The following is a 17,068-nucleotide window of genomic DNA, read 5'->3' on the forward strand; positions in this document are numbered from 1 at the left end:
TCCAGAGTGGCGGGCAAGTATGGACTGTTGTTAATATAGCTGAAGGATTTCAATAAAGCTACCAAAGTACACAAACACGTGGTCAGGCCAGGTGGAATTCTAATCTATTTATTTCCCTGCATTGCCTCAGGGTAGTTTGACGAGTTGGGCCTAGGCCTGCCTGTGCATATAATTAACAGTCACATAATGCTTCCTTAAATGCTATGCAACCCTCATTCTATTTTCATAACAACTAAAACACTGTTTTTTGCATTCTAGCTACCCATTGGAATCTAACAGTGAATGTCAAACCACCCTTCTTCTAAGCACTGCTGGATCACTAGATCACCTACACACCCCCAGCTCCTGTGCTTTTCTATCAATGAGACAGCTTAAATCAGTGTGATTGCAGAAACAGCCGGGTCTTTCTTCGATTAACTTACCCACGCTACATTCTGATCATCACATCAGCTTTGGTCTCAATGGGGCTTAGGATCTTCACGCATGGCCTCTCCCAGTTTCATGTCTGTATTTGGATTCCCCTCTCTTGCCTGGCCTTGCTCCAGCAGTGCTACCCCTGAATCGGGGAACTTGTTGAAGGCATGGCCGGACCACAGGTTGAGGGGGAGCACAGAGACAGAGGCAAGCTCCAGTCCCTGATAGCACCACTGCCAGCGCATCCTTTGGTGGAGACAAAGCCCTGCAAGGGGAGACAACGTGAGAATATAGTGTTAGGGTGAACCAGTTACAACCCAGTTATCTTACACACCTAACTAAGCTTGTCTAAAAAAGTGATGTACTGTGCCCCATCAGGACAGTCAGAATTGTCACCAGATAAAGAGGTGTACTTCATAAGTGAAGGGGGGCAAAGAGAAACAGACACCCTGGGAGTCTATAGTAAGAGAAAGGATGAGAGGCAGGGATGGAGAGTTTGTCAGTATACATGAATGCAGCATCCGTATGGATGGCTACCACTGATCCAGAAAAGGGAAAATGCTCTCAGAGAATCATCCATATTCCCGCAAGCAACCTTTCTAGTACACATACAGGTTTTGAAATGTAGTCAGCTGTTAATTGACCCCGTAAAAGTACTTAGACGTATAGGTCTGAAAGCTTTTAGCATAACCTGACACATCCTGGAAGGGTAGATCTGGGAGTATCCAGCCACTTGTCAGACATGGAATGAGCACAGAGGGGAATGTACTGGAGTGGAGCATAGAGGGAAGGGGGTAATGGATAGTGGGCCATTCTTGCTGCAGCGTTGGATGTGGTGGTGGCAGCAGTTTAAGCCCTAAGGATCCCCCTTGAGTCCTGCACCCTTTCTGTCAAACTCGAGATGCATTTATGACCAAGTATAACCACCATAAAAACCAGCACCTTCTTGTAGACTTTGGATTCCCTCTGCTCCCCTTGATAAAGGCCATGAAGGGACATAGGAGACATGAAGAACCAGGGCCTTGATTGACTTTGGGCGTGGGCCAGAAGCAGGTGCCAGCTCCAGAGAGATCATAAAATAGAGACTAGGTATATGGGAGCACATAGGAAAACATCCGAGGCATCTCAGCTACCTAGTTAGTGGTGAGGGCAGGGGTCTTGCAAGTAAAAAACATAGGGTTCAAGAGAGTAAGTGACCGGGACCAGTGCATACATGGTGTGCTCCACATGCAACCATTAAATATTGGTGCATTATTCAGTCGTCCTGCCCTTTTCCACTGGGCACTCATTGAAATAGCCCTTGTCTCTTTAAACTACTAGAGACTTCTGGAGGCCTCAGGTATCCATGGGGTTTCCCGTCTAGTTGTGATGTCCTTACAGAAAATGGAAAAGGAACAGCCTCAAGGCCCAGAGGTTGGGTTTAAGAAGACATTAAGGAGAGTAGTATTAGCCTCCCTCATGGAAATATCAGCTCCAGGCACACCATCAGTACACAAACCTAAATGGACATGTATTTTTCCAAATTGGCAGTGACCTTTCACAGTCCTCTGGCAACACTAAATCCTAATGCGATCCTCACTAGCAGACATGATCCTATCTTTGCCCCCGCCCATCCCCAGCAGCTATGCATAGGGTATGCTCCTCTGTCGAACACACTAAATGAGGAAATCATAAAAGATCCAGAAATACGGGCTATTTGGTATTTCCTGTGTAAATGCTATGTGTGCAACCACTTCATAATTGCCCAGAGAGCAAAACAGCATCCATCTCTCACAACTCACACATGTCATATAAGAGACAACTTTCAAAAATCAATGAGGGGGTGACTGAAAAGCAGCCCAAATAGAATGGCAATGCTCTGCTTGCCCACACAAATGTACATCATGTGAGAAAATGGAAATGAGGGTGTTAAAGTTCCTTTGGACCAACCCAGCCCAAGGACACAATCAGGTGAACTAATATGGTCTTACGTCTTTAGCGGCCAGTTTAGAACTCTTGTAACCGATAGAAGTATGTTTTGATTGGTGCACTTGTTTGGTTTACATTAGGTTGAGAAAAAAGAGGTTAACACACTAGCATATTAATGATGTCACCGTATCTTACAATTGTACCAATTGTGATTTTTTTATTATTGTATTTAAGATTTAGAATCATATACTAAAAACAAAAATGAGTCTTGATACCAAGCATCATCTTTGAAAATATATCATTTAACAAGAAAGTATTGCTGATGTTAACCTTACCATTTTTTGTTCATGATGATGATATGTTAAAAATGCACATTGTTTTAACCTCATTCTGGCATAGACATGTGTGTCTTCCAGGTACATGTGTCTCAAGAACTGTTGTAGAGAGTTGACATTCCAACCAGCAGGCACCCACCGCGAATCACACAACACCTAGCAATTCCCCATACCTAACACTATACACACTGCTTGATGAGCAGGCACATTCACGGCTGACCACCAGTGCTAATCCCCCCGCCCCTCGCAGGTCAAGAACCAATCAAAAAGCCTGACTGAACCAGCTCCAACAACTCTGTGTAGGTCAGCAGCTCGCCACCAAATTATTTCTATGATTGATGTCTCCGGTGAAAACATAAGCATGTGTAGCTTTATAAATCTCCCAAAATATACATAAATAAGATTATTCCCTCCTTGAAGTGATATGATATGGCATTTATGACGTGCCTATACACAAGTGTTTCAAGGTGCGAAGCAGCAACAGAGGGGGGATAGAGGGAAGACAGATAGCGATCCTACTAGGCCAAGTGTCATTCAGATTGTGCAAGTGCAGGAGAAGGGGGAAGAGGAAAAGGGTGGAGGGGGGCGGGGACAGTGCAGTACAAGGGGAGTAGAACAATAAGAGAAGGAGGGCCAGCTGGTGGCAAGTGCAAGGGTAAGTGCAGATATCAGGTGTCAAGTGCTGATGGGGGACTGTAGGGATACAGAAAACAGCACCCAAGTGCGGGGGTTGCCAGGGAGGCAGTGCAAGTGTGTAACTGGCAGGGGAGGGGACCTGGGCACAAGAATGGAGGGAGGCCAGGAAACCAGTACAGTTTCAGCCAGGAATTCAGCAGGGGAGAGGAGGAGAGAAAGCAGAAGCAAAGAGGAAGGTTTTAAGGTTCTTCCGGAACCAGAGATGGTTCTCCTCAAGTTTCAGGGAGGCAGGGAGGCTGTTCCAGAGGGAGACCCCAGCCAAAGAAAGAGATCTACCACCACCTCATTGCTTGGAGAAGCGACAGACCCTGAGGGAGTTGGAGGTGGATGAGCGAAGAGCTCGAGAAGGAAGATATTTAGGAAGAGCGAGTTGAAGGTATTGAGGCCCCAGGCACCAGAAGGCCTTGTGGACAATACAAAGCATTTTGAACTTAATCCTCGCAGCCACTGAGAGCCAATGCATAGATTTCAGTCCTGGAGAGATACGATCCCTGGGCTTGAGGCCAAGGACAAGTCTCGCAGTCCGGTTCTGGGTGAGTTGCAGAGGGCAGAGAGTAGGAGCAGGCAGATTTAGAAAGGGGCTGTTGCAATAGTCCAGCCTAGAGAGAACCAGAGCTCTGGAGACAGTTAGCTTCTGGGGGAAGGTAAGGAAAGTAAGAATACCTCTGAGGAGGTGCAGCTGGTAGTGTGACTTCTTAGAGACGTTAGAAATGTGAGGAGAGAAGGAGAGTTTGGAGTCGAAGATGACCCAAGGTTTTTAGCCTTGCAGGTGGGTGCAGGAAGAGGGCCAAGAGAGGCCGGACAGAGAGCAACAGGAACGGAGGGAGCGGGTGTGCTGATAAGGAGAATCTCAGTCTTACTGGCATTATGGCAGAGAGCATTGGGGGCAAACCACGCCTGGATAGCAGATAGACAGTCAGAGATTAGGGACGGAGAAGAGGTGGCCGAAGGTAGCCTGAGAATGAGCTGAGTGTCATCCGCATAGCACTGAAAGTTGGGGAAGAGAGCGGCAATGCGGTGGGCAAGAAGTACCAGGTATTGGTTGAACAGCCAGGGAGAGAGGTTAGACCCCTGTCGGACAGCACAGGTAGAGCTAGAGATAGAGGAGAGGAAGGACCCATAAAGATATTGTGAAACAAGGGAGGACTAAATTAACATGTTTCTGCACTGGTGTGGGGAGAGGCAGAAATGGTGGTATGTGGCCCACAATGAATTTCTAAGTTCCTATCACTGTGATTGGGTTGTTGTAGGCCCAGACATGCCTAAATAGGATTGTATTCTAGTAGTACATAATTATTGCTTGGCCATAAGCCAGTTGGACTGGCTTCAGGAGCCCGAGGCAATGTGGTGAAGAGATGTGCACCCTTCATTTGTGTTTCCTAGATCTATAAAGAAATACATCTCATGCCCCATGGGTATCCTTCAACATAGATGCAACTCTGCACCAGCCATCTTGCTCTTAGAATGCTTGGGCCACTTCCTTCCTATCCCAGTGTAGACACCCAAGTCTAGAGTTAATTGGCAGGGTTATCGTCAAGGTGGGTGGTCAAACTACACCAATATTGCAGGGGTAACAAACATGATAGAACATTTGGGATTGGTTGAGGTTTCTTGTGTAATGAGATACATTTCAACAGCAAAGAAACATGAGCAGCTGATGCTTTGGAAAAGCTATGGTTTTTGTAATGTTTAGCTTGATCGATGAAAGGGGAAAAGGGATTGCCTGTGGGAGGCCTATTAACACTGGTATTCATTAGGATAAAGGCCAAATGATCTGGCCTGGTGCATGGGATAGCTAACATAGTGGACAGTCAGCACTTATATGATGCACCTGGGCAACCCAAAGGCATTCTGGAAGTTTGTCCATTTTCGGAAACCTTGGACGGGGCTAATATTTGAAGACAATTCCACTGATAGCACTGGGGGAGACATTTGCACCTATACCAGCTGCAATTAAGTGATCAAGAAGGGAGAGAATGAAGGGACACAGCCCATAGTATTGCTGAGCAAAATGCACATCATGACAAAAGGGAATTCAGCCACCTAAAGGTATAGTACGCCATCAAATACATCAAAGGCAGGACCCCCTCAGACTTTCCCTTATATGTTGTGTTACTCTGCTTTCGTGCTTTGCCAAATCAAGCACCATAATAGTTTCAAAGCGTTGAATCATTGACCAAGACATATTGTCCCTGCACCAGTGTCATCAGATCATAGCTTGCTGGTAAGAATCGCATGAGCCAGGAGTTTTTAGATACAGAGAGGTATGCAGGGCTAAAAATGTGGGTTGTGTGTGTCCATTATATATGGACTATCTTGCAGATTGATAGAATACTGGTACTCCCTGGGCAATCATGCTAAATTTGTAGGCTTAAAGCACCAGCAGTGACTACTTATGGTACTGCAGGTAAATTCCCAATAAATATTTCTGGGACTTCCAAGCCAACGTGGAAGGTTGCTTGATCCAAAAGTAGCACTTTGAGAAGAGAATGTTGTTGTTACAAAGGCAAGGGAGTGGGATGGCAATACTTAATAAAGTACATATGTTGTGCCTGGCCTTAGATGGAAAGTAAACAATAGCTGTGTTCGTTCTAATGCCCAATGCCACAGTAAGGATATCTCACAGCATTAAGGAGCAGGGAGGGAATTGTTCAGGCGGAAAGCCAGAAACGCAAGCCAGTGTACTCAAAGAGCAGCACTGTAGGGCCTGTCAGCCACAAACAGAACATTCTGTTTTAGGGGTAAGTGGGTGACCCTGAGGACATTTCCTATATGGAGATTTCCTGATGAAGATACAGCACTAAGGCTGCTGCCAAATCAGTCATTGTGCCATTTTAGTAAATCTTTTTGTGGTCCTGAGATTTTGTGGAGGCTGGACTCCTCTTAGGCAGTTGCCGTGCCGACCTGGGAATAATCTTCATATAAACCACCCCTTTCCAAATGCTTCCTTGAGCATCAGATTCCTAGTTTGGTTAACAGGGGGCAGTAGGGAGAATCCCATATGGCTCTGGAAAAACAGCTCAGTTTACGGAAAAACCTGCACGGTGTACAGCACTCAACAGTCTATAGGCCCAAAATTGAGAGAATGGGCTTGAAAAACAAATGGATTTTCTCCAACAACAGAACCAAAGGCAAGGAAAATAGTAATCTGGGAGCCTATATATTTGGAAACTCATTAAAGACAGTAAGAGTCTTTGCAATAATACCTGTGACAACCATACAAGTCTACTGCTAATCTGAAACCCCAAACTGAAGAACTTCGTCAGAAACATGGTAAATGGGAATTGCAGCAGTCAATAAGCTGGGAAAACCTTCAAAAATAAACCAGTGGAAACACAAATTAATTAGCACCAACACTGACCTATCCCCAGACTAAATATTTTCCGACAGCAAGCGTATTTTAGTTCATGCACTCACAATATTTCCAAATACTTTTTTCCCATTAAGAGGTTTCCAGAGAAAGCCCATGGGAGCATGCAGTCTTCTGTGTATTTGGGTTCATGTATGCGGCAAGGGCGACCAAACCCACCACAGATTGCTTGCTTGAAGGTAACTCATATTGGAGGGATGTCACATGAAAATCACAGATCAAGTGCAGTATGATCACGAACCCTTGACCTTATGGTTGGATCTTCTAACCTTCTTTCCATGGCCCTGAAGTTGTGTTGGGGAAACATCACTAACAAGAAGAAAAGGAAACCAACTGTAGTGGTACCGATTTTCCCCAGTGAGTCAATAGACAAGGTAATGAGGTGTAGCATTTCGGTTGAGAATAGCATGTGGCCTTGGAGGCCCACTACATGCAGGTCATCACAAACTTTGAGGAAATAAAAAAAAGAAGTAGACACCACTTATACCTTTCAGTTTGAAAGGTGGGATGAAAGTGCACCAATAGTTGATTTGCCATACAGTGAAGAGTAGCCAATGCATGCTCAGCAAAGGAACTGGGGGTGGTCTGAGATGTGTCATCAATGTCAGCAAGAAGTTACTCTAATCTGACCAGATAAATGAAAAGCAGGAATGGGCTTCGGATAGGATTCAAATAGCCATTTCTATTATGATTGAAAAATATTCAGGCACCTAGTGCCCCATCAAATACACTGTCCACTCCATACCATAGCTGAGATTGGTTGATCTGATCCCCAATGTCCCCCCCTGGGTACTTGTAGATACACTGCTAGGAATTGCCCTCCTTCCCCTGTTATTAGATCTCCCACTCCCTTGTTACAATACTCCCTAGCCGTGTTCCTCCCCCTATGACTGCAAAGTGCTCCACTGCTTCCCCAAGATAGGTCCTTAATCAATAAAAACCCTAATGATAATAATAACATCAATAATAATAATATCAGTAAAGACAGGAAGCTTTGGGCATGAGCCCCGCAGTCTCCATCTGTGGCTGAAGGAGATCTATTTTCCTTTTTAGCCTAACTATATGGGGCTGAGGCTATATCGCTCACTATATGGAGTTGGTATCCCTCTGATAATGTCCTATCTGTGTTGAAACAGATAACCCACCCCCATTTTATATAGAGGAAATAAGGGTCACAATCCATGTCCAATCATTCAACGATGGCCCTGGAGACTAAGACAATGGGTACATTCACCATAGTGGACACAGGCAGGGGCGTTGCTAGGGGGGGGGGGGGTTACGTGGGCTGTAGCCCCTGATCTTTTGGTTGTAGCCCCGGATAGAATCTCAGGAGCTACAGCCAAAAGGCTACCTAGCCCCCAGTCCCAACAGTTCCGACATCAGTTTAGCCCCAGGTCTTTTCCAGACCTAGCAACTCCCCTGGACACAGGTCTAGAAAAGATTCACATTTTCGATGACCTGGGACAGAGGTTCACTGCTACCCCTTGGTATGGAGAAGAAACCTAAACCGCCTTTGCATTGGTCTAAACAGCCAACTGAGTATCGCTGCTTGATGTCTAGTTTAGTATTGGCTCAAATAAGTAAAGGCAGTGGAATTATATCACTGCAGTACAATAGCTTTTGGAATATGTAGTGCAGAAATATAGGGTATAAATCACCCAAGCAAAGCTGTTAGTGTAGTAAATCAGTTTATTCACATGTTTGCTGGTTCTCTGAAGGGATCACCAATCATCCCAATGAAAGAAGGTTTGGAAATAGAGCCAATAGAGCAGGTTAAGGGCCTGGGTGCAGCGAGGGTTCCTTAACAAGGGTGACAGGCCGTTAACTACAGGATGGGCCTGGCACCTCGGGGCATATTGCCTCAATATTCCACCATTGGCTCAAATGGCGGGCCATTACCTACAGGGTGGGCCCTCCATTAAGGGGCATATCGCGATTTGCACCTGCGTTTTTTTGTACTTTTCTTTACAAAAGAACAACAACGTCCCTTTTTCTCGCTGCCGGACACCACACAGTGCTGTCAGCCAGGAAGTCCGTTTTCAATGTTGCTGACTGAGGTCATCAACATTGCAGAGTGACTGTCTGGCACACAGCAATGTGCGGCGTCAGGCGGTGAGAGAAAGGTACATTTTCTTATTTTCGATTTGAGAAAAAAAAAAGAAAAAAACATTAGCACCCGTGAAGAGCCGCCCTACACAGGTGCTATGGTGAAGGGGAGTGGGGAAGGGAAGCACCCAACACCTATGAGACTGCTTGGAAATTAGTGAATGCATCCCATGTTCCAAGAATTCTTATTGGTGGAAGGTGCCTCCCAGGCTGCTAACGGATGTTCCAGCCCCTCTTAATGTGGACAACATTATGGACTTAAAATGAGGTTAGTTTGTATCAGAACCCACATAAGGATGTACAATTCAGCGTTTTGGAGTAAAGCGTATATAAACATAATAAATACAAATAATAAATACAAATACAATTCAATGCCAATACAAGCAGGATCCCATTGCTGTGTTATATAGTAAAATAATATTGGCTATTGAATGTGAAAATATGTGGGGAAATCCCTCTTGCCATTGACAATTACAGTATTTGGTACCAGGAAAGGAACCCAGAGCACTGACCTGCATTTGTTCCTTTGAGTGCTGCTATGTTATGCTAATATGCTTTTATACGGCACCAAACCATTACTGTCATACTTTCAGAGTACTTAGGCGTGCTTGTCTAACTTACTTTGAGATTAAGGGACTCCTGTGCCCTACTTGACAATGATGGGGGACATGTTCAACACAGCGCTGTCCACGAGAGCCCGCCTGGTCCAGTTACCAATTCTCTGGGGCAGTAGGACGGATGTGAAGAGAAGGACTGCTCATGGCGGATAGACACGCGTGCTCCTTTCATGCTGATCCCTACACATTATTGATTGAACACCCTTTTTAATACATCAAGTTGTTTATCTTTAGAATCTATATATATTGATAGGGCTATAGAAGCGATACGAGTGATAACGTCGACAAACAGTCCACGCTGTGCTTTCATTTCCATCATACGGTCTAGGGGAGCAAATGCTGCTTATTCTTCTAATGGTTACTCTTATTGGACATAGCGTCCGTATGATGATATCATGATACGTTATGCTAAACGTATTTTTTACCCAGATATTATATATATTTCAATATATATTGCTGGATCAAACTGGTACAATAAGTGTTGGTGTCTCCTTCTGATTGGCTGGCAGGAGACTGGTGAAAGTGGAAGATGACATGTCCTGTTTTTCTCCCTCACATGCATTTGGTGAAAATGAAGTCATCCGTGTATGCCACTGAGTCTGCAGAGATTAAAGTGACCAGATAGTTAGAATATGCTCTTGGGGCAGGGATATTCGTGTGCTACAAACAATAACACTGTAGAGCAAGAGCAGCTTGTTTTGATAGAAATTCATTGAAAATAACCTTGCATATTTTGACAGAATATCATATAAGAATGTCCTTCTGCTCGTTTTCTCTATTTAGCTGTGTAGCTTAACGTTTACTCTTTGAATCGTACTGTTTATCTACGGCACACCCTTTTCATTGTTTGCTGTCTGATTACCCTGCTCATTTTTTCATGATTAAGTGGCTTGAGGAGAGGGTGCTTCTTCTACTTAAAGAGGCCCCATAGGGCTACTTGCACTTGTCAGGGGCTATTTACAAAGTGTGACAATGTCCTCCCGAGTTGGCAAGTGGGCCCATTTTCTTGACATACGGCTCGTGTAGTGATATTGAGCAATTTTGTATGGACTGATGTATTTGGGCAAGGATTGACGGTGCTCCTCACACAATGTGCTCTGCCTAATGGACTCCTAGGCGCCTAGCTTTTAAATATTTATTCAGAATTGCACTGGTTTGTCGGTACTAAATACTATGTCCGATTGACTTTTACCCAAATCGCCTTCATGACCATTGAGCCATTCTGCCTCTCGATTGTGTGCATCAAATTCTAGATAAACAACTTAAAGGGATAGTCCAGTAAACATTTTTATTTTAAAAATAGATAGGCAACATTAAAAAAATAATACTAGCACTTTTTTTTTTAAAACTTCCTATGTAAAATTTTGGGCTATTCAAGCTCAAAATTCGCAAAAGCAAGCACATGGGCGCATCCATTTTGTGAAATGGATGCCCGCCTGTGCTGGCTTTTGCGGCACTAAGGAAGGAAAAGCCAGCCAGCTGTAGTAAACAAAAGCTACCGCTGGGTGGCTTTTCCTTCATTGGTGCTGTACGCGGAGGACGGGGACCGGAGACCAGAGCAGGAAAGCTGCAGCTGAATCTCGGTAAGTGCTATTTATTTTTTTTAAAGCCCGGAAAACTTAGAAATAAAACCGCAGCTTTAAGAACATTGTATTTATGTTTGCGGTCGCTTTTGAAGCGACCGCAAACATAAATACAACGTTGTGTTTGAAAACGCTGTGGTTTTTCTTTCCAAGTTTCTCAGGCTCCTCCGGCTCGGAGGAGCCTGAGAAACCCGGAAAGAAAAACTGCAGCGTTTTCAAACACAACCGCGTTGTGTTTCTGCCTGCTGTGGCTATCACTTTGGGTCTGCACCGGAGACCCAAAGTGAAAGCCAAGGCAGGCAGAAACACAACACGGTTGTGTTTACATGCCGCGGTGTTTCTGCCTACAGCTGATTTCCCATTTGGGGCTCCCCCCGTGGGGAGCCCGAGAGCCCCAAGTGGGAAAGCAGATTTAGGCAGAAACACAACCGCGTTGTGTTTCTGCCTGCCTTGGCTTTCACTTTGGGTCTCCGGTGCTCCCCTACGGGAGCACCGGAGACCCAAAGTGATAGCCACAGCAGGCAGAAACACAACGCAGTTGTGTTTGAAAACGCTGCATTTTTTCTTTCCGAGTTTCTCAGGCTCCTCCGAGCTAGAGGAGCCTGAGAAACTTGGAAAGAAAAACCGCAGCGTTTTCAAACACAACGTTGTATTTATGTTTGCGGTCGCTTCAAAAGCGACCGCAAACATAAATACGTTTTTAAAGCTGCAGTTTTATTTCTAAGTTTTCCGGGCTCCTCCAGCCCGGAAAACTTAGAAAAAAAAATGCAGCTAGTGCTTATTTTGTTTAAAAAATAAATAGCACTTACCGAGATTCAGCTGCAGCTTTCCTGCTCTGGTCTCCGGTCCCCGTCCTCCGCGTACAGCACCAATGAAGGAAAAGCCACCCAGCGGTAGCTTTTCTTTACTACAGCTGGCTGGCTTTTCCTTCATTAGTGCCGCAAAAGCAAAAGCCAGCACAGGCGGGCATCCATTTACCAAAATGGATGCGCCCATGTGCTTGCTTTTGCGAATTTTGAGCTTGAATAGCTCAAAATTTTACATAGGAAGTTTTAAAAAAAAAAGTGCTAGTATTATTTTTTTAATGCTGCCTATCTATTTTTAAAATAACATTTTTTACTGGACTATCAGGACTACAAAATAAATAATGAGTAAATGAGCCCATTGAGATGTTATGACTGAATCATTCCACTCTTTATGCTGCTCATTTCATTTTCCTGCCCATTTGCTCCTTGGTGAATTAGGGAAAACTGGCTGTTATCAGGAAAGCCCATCAGTTTGTGTACTTACATTCCGTAATGCTATTTACCCAAGGCAACATAGGGAAGCAGGTGTTACGAGGAGAGAACAGCACTTCACCTTCTTACTTTCTTCAAAGCCATGTGCCACGGGTGGCCACACTAGAGATATAGTCAGAGTCCCCTGTGATTTCATTGAAGAGGTCTTTGCCGTGCCCTACTGCCCAGGTAACAGTCGTCAGCTCTCTTGAGGATCAGAGGCGTAGCCAGCCCAGTGTGACAAGTGCAGTCTGGGGCTGATGTAGTAGGGCCCACCCCTAGGGGACCCCTCAGGGGGAAGAGGGGTTGTTCAACCCTTGGTCGAATGCACAGTAATGACTGAGCGAAGCGAGGATGCTCAAACCAGTCAAGGGAGGGTTCTCCCCAGAGAACATGTTTTAAATAATGGGATAAAATGGTGCATTTTACATAACACTTTCTGTAACACATTAGATAAAAAGCCACCCCGTTTACAATCTCTTTTGTAGTGTAAGACATGAAAAAAGTTCATTAGATGCCAAGTCACCAACGAGCAACAGGAACATTTTCCAACACATTTTCATAATAAACTTGCCTTCTATATGCATATACTCTGCAAGTCGGAAAAACATTTTCATACTGATTGTGCGCACACATATATGCCAGTATTCCCTCATAAGAAAATATTCATGTCTGCTTTGCCCATAAAGCCAGAACTGATACAATAACAAAACTTGTGTATGTTGACTCTGCCAATATATGTCAGTATATCCACGTGAGAGAGAGAATAGCGCCGGTTCAACACACTTGCCTTGGAAGCAAAACAAGACTAAGAAACACGGGTTCAAAGCCTGGTCTCGTGCTTAGCGGGTGGACCCCGTCATGCAGCATGAAGAACCCTATTTATTTATTTTTTAAGAACATACTCGTGCTGACTAGGGGCCTCATTACGGGTTTGGCAGTAGCCATGCAGCTATTGGTGGCATTGCTGCCTCCAAAACCGGGTCTGGCTTCCCTGAATGGGGAATTACTGGGCCATTCTGAGTTTGGAGGGCCCGATAATTCCTCCCTCAGGGAACCCGGGCCCAGACCTTCCCCATTCTCATTCGAGCCCCCATAGGGCTCAATGGGAATGGGAGAGGGAGCTAACAACGGGCCGATTACGACCGGGCCGTTGTTAGCTCCCTGGTCCCCTCACGGGACCCGGTAACGACGCCTGGTTTTACCAGGCATCCTTACTGGGTCCCGCAAGGGGACCTCGTAATCAGGCGGAATGGGAATAACAAGGTCTGCACCCATTAGCGGACCCCGTTAACCCATTCCGCCTGACTCGTAATGAGGCCCATGCCAGTAAAAAAGTAATACCACAATAGGAAAACATGCCCCTGCTAACTACACAAATAATTCCTACCTATATAAGAGCAGCCATGTTGTATTTGGATCTAATGCCAGTAAAAAAAAGTCATGCCACAGTAAGAAAACATTGCCTTGCGGGCTGCACAACTGCTCCACCCTTCCTTGTTATAGCACTTATCATTTTGCCTTTGACATTAACACCAATAAAAAATGCTACGCCACAGTAAGGAAACATGCCACCCCACCCCCATGTACTATCACTCATCATATTGGCTTTGCCTTTAATGAGATTACACAATTCTATGGCACAGTAGTAATCGGACAGCACCAGTGCAGTACAAAACCCTCACACCATCCTCTCCTTCACATAATGACACTCAAATTGGCATTGCTTTGTCCAAAAACGTCCGTAAAATATGACATGCACTGTCAAAAAATGTTAAAGCTCCAATGCCCATTCCTGGCCTCCATCCTTCCATAGACTGAACCATGCACAGACTGGCACACAAGCATGGACAAACACACCACACACAGATAGACACACACAGACACTCACACACACAGACATACACACTCACAATCACACATACACACGCACATACAGACAGAAACATACGCATACACTCACACACAAACACTCAAGATACACAAACACATGAATACAGAAACACACACAGATACACAGAGATAAACACTAACACATATACGCACACAGATGCAGACAGACATATACACTTCCACAGAGAGATACACACAGACACACACACACAAAAACACACACAGGTATATACAAAAATACAGATACACACCACACAATCGTTCATAGTAACCCATCCTTCACGCACCCATACAGTTCTCTGATATTCAAACTGACAGCACCCAGAACATTCCTATGAATTCACGCGTGCACTCACACCCATGTTCACCATTGGCAATTCCTTAATTCATATGCGTGCAGTTGCAGACACACTCTTGCATACATATGCACGCATACATTCATACATACATGCAGTCCTTGCACACACATAAACAGAAATCATTTTTTCCTCACATGGTTTTTCCCTACAGGCTCGATATGCCGCCACCTCTTCGGCTGCTCTGTAGGCCTCTGGCTCCTGTGCTCCACACAGACAGGAACCAGGGAGCAGGAAGAGCTTCCAGGATTTCCTCTTGGTCATTCTGGATCTAACTGCCTTATATACAACTATATACATGTTGATGGTATTACAATGGCTGAATTATTTTGGAGAAATAGGTTGTCAAGTTTAAGAGAACATACACTGATGTTGTTGGAAATGGTTACAATTATTTTTGCTTTAATAATAAGTACTCTCATGCCAATTTGGTGATGGGCTATTGGGAAGAGTGTTACATGATTAATCGTTTTTCCATTTTAACAAGTTCACCTTCGTGCTCCTGTGTTGTCATCTTCCATTCTTGGAATGATTGACTACTGCAACTCTCTGTACTTAGCTCAGCCTCTTTACCTCCTGAATAGGCTGTTGCAGAACTCAGCAGTCAGAGCTGTCACTTGCACTACTTTCCGTGCTTCCACATCGCCAATCCTCTGCCACCTGCACTGGTTGCCTGTTGCTCACCGTATTGAATTCAAGGCACTCTGTGTTGGGAGCTGCTCCGGGTCACCGGGCAGCCCCATGCTCAGGGCGGCGGACACCCGACGGGACTCACTGGTGCAGCGCTCTTGCTGCGGACTCATGGGTGGGGGTCACCCCACCCGCTCCGGTCCACCAGAGCTCCACACGTGGCCGGGGGCACCCAGCGCACCACGGCCCCGGCTCTGGGGGCACCCAGGCCGGGGCCATCGCACTGGCCATGATCACATGGTGGGGGAGTCACCCCTGGATGGCGTTGCCCGGCAGGGGCGCCATCCGGACGACGTTGCCCGGCAGGGCCACCGCCCTTGAGCTGGGCCCCGTCCTTGGGCCCAGCGAACACGGTGCAGCACCAGCATGGTGCTTCCCAAAGAATGACACCGGAGTCAGTTTCCGTCTTGACTGACGAGCCGGACGCAGCTCGCCTATTTTATTAACATGGTCACATGGGGGACCCATGTGACCACAGCACACATACTGGAACATACCATGTCTCCCTACAGGGGTGACATGCAACACCACTCCATTTTTTATAACAACGAACTTCCAAACACGACACAGTACTACTCCTAGAACCACTCTACTAATACACCCTTTATTAACCTGGGTGAGTGGTTTTACTATTCCACAGCACTGATGAGAGCTACTGGCGCCACATGACGTCCTCTACATGTGCGGGTGTGCACACTATCACACTGCCCACCCCCTGGCCGATTATAAACAAGTCCACGTCTGCAGGCCACCGGTCTTCATGGGGATGGCGACGATGATGTCCATCTTCCACACTTATAGGGTTGCAGGAAAACAGTCTGTGTCCTCCCCCACATTCACCAGAGTCAAAGAGTGCCGGCAAAGCCGCACGTGGGGAGACCCAGGGGCCACATCTGCCAGGTCCACAGTCTGGGGGGCATGCCTCAGGGCCGGATGTTGATGGCAGCCAGACGATGACACTGCCTGGGTCTGGAATGATCGCCCCTTGGAGGACCGGGAGCCACCTCTGCCTCCTTAGAGGATGGCGCACCACTCACTGTTGCACGGTATTGTTGGCAGTGCGGCAACCCACTCACATCACATCTCCTCCCATCCCTGGGCTGTTAAGGGGGGACATTGGCGGCTGGTATCTGCAGCAAACCCAGCACACCTCGTTGTTGTTGGTGCAGGCCCTGTTGGACTTGGGCCTGCTTCATTGTTTTTTTTTTTGCATACTGCAGCGAACCTCGCTGCACTTTACCCGGGGGTGGGGGAGGGGCTGGCAGCTCACCTCTTTGTTGCGGCCTCAGCCGCCACACCACTTCTTGGGAGGGAGGCACCCTGTTGTTGGGTGGCCCCCACCTCTTTTCCTGCTCCTCGGAGCGGGCACACACACGCTCGCGGGCAGTCCCCTGTCAGATGGGAGCGGGGTAGCGGAGGGGCAGCTGATCGCCCCATTGCGGCGGATGCCACTCCAGTGCCTGTTGTGGGGGTGCGGGGTCTCACCTCTCTCCCCAACGCAGGCATCCGTGTGTTAAGGCAACGCCTCCTCTCATCGCGGCCGCCTCAGCCGCACACAGACTCTCCTTCACCGCCACCACCCCGAATGCCGCGGCACCCTCGGTGGGTGGGCAGGCACATGCCGACCCAGCCGCACGAGCACTCCCAATGACAAGGAGCCGGGGCGGTTCGTGCACGGGCTTCCCTCATTCCTTCTCCTGCAGAGCTGCAGGAGCCGTCATCAGTTCTCCTCCGGGCGGCCCTTCCCCGCCGCACCAGCGGCCGACACGGCCTCTGCGTCCCTCCCCCCTGCAGTGGCAGAGTCCGCATCCAAGGTGGGGGAG

The sequence above is a fragment of the Ambystoma mexicanum genome, chromosome 6p (genome assembly GCF_040938575.1).
Source record: "Ambystoma mexicanum isolate Mex_15411 chromosome 6p, UKY_AmexF1_1, whole genome shotgun sequence".
Classification (NCBI taxonomy): domain Eukaryota; kingdom Metazoa; phylum Chordata; class Amphibia; order Caudata; family Ambystomatidae; genus Ambystoma; species Ambystoma mexicanum.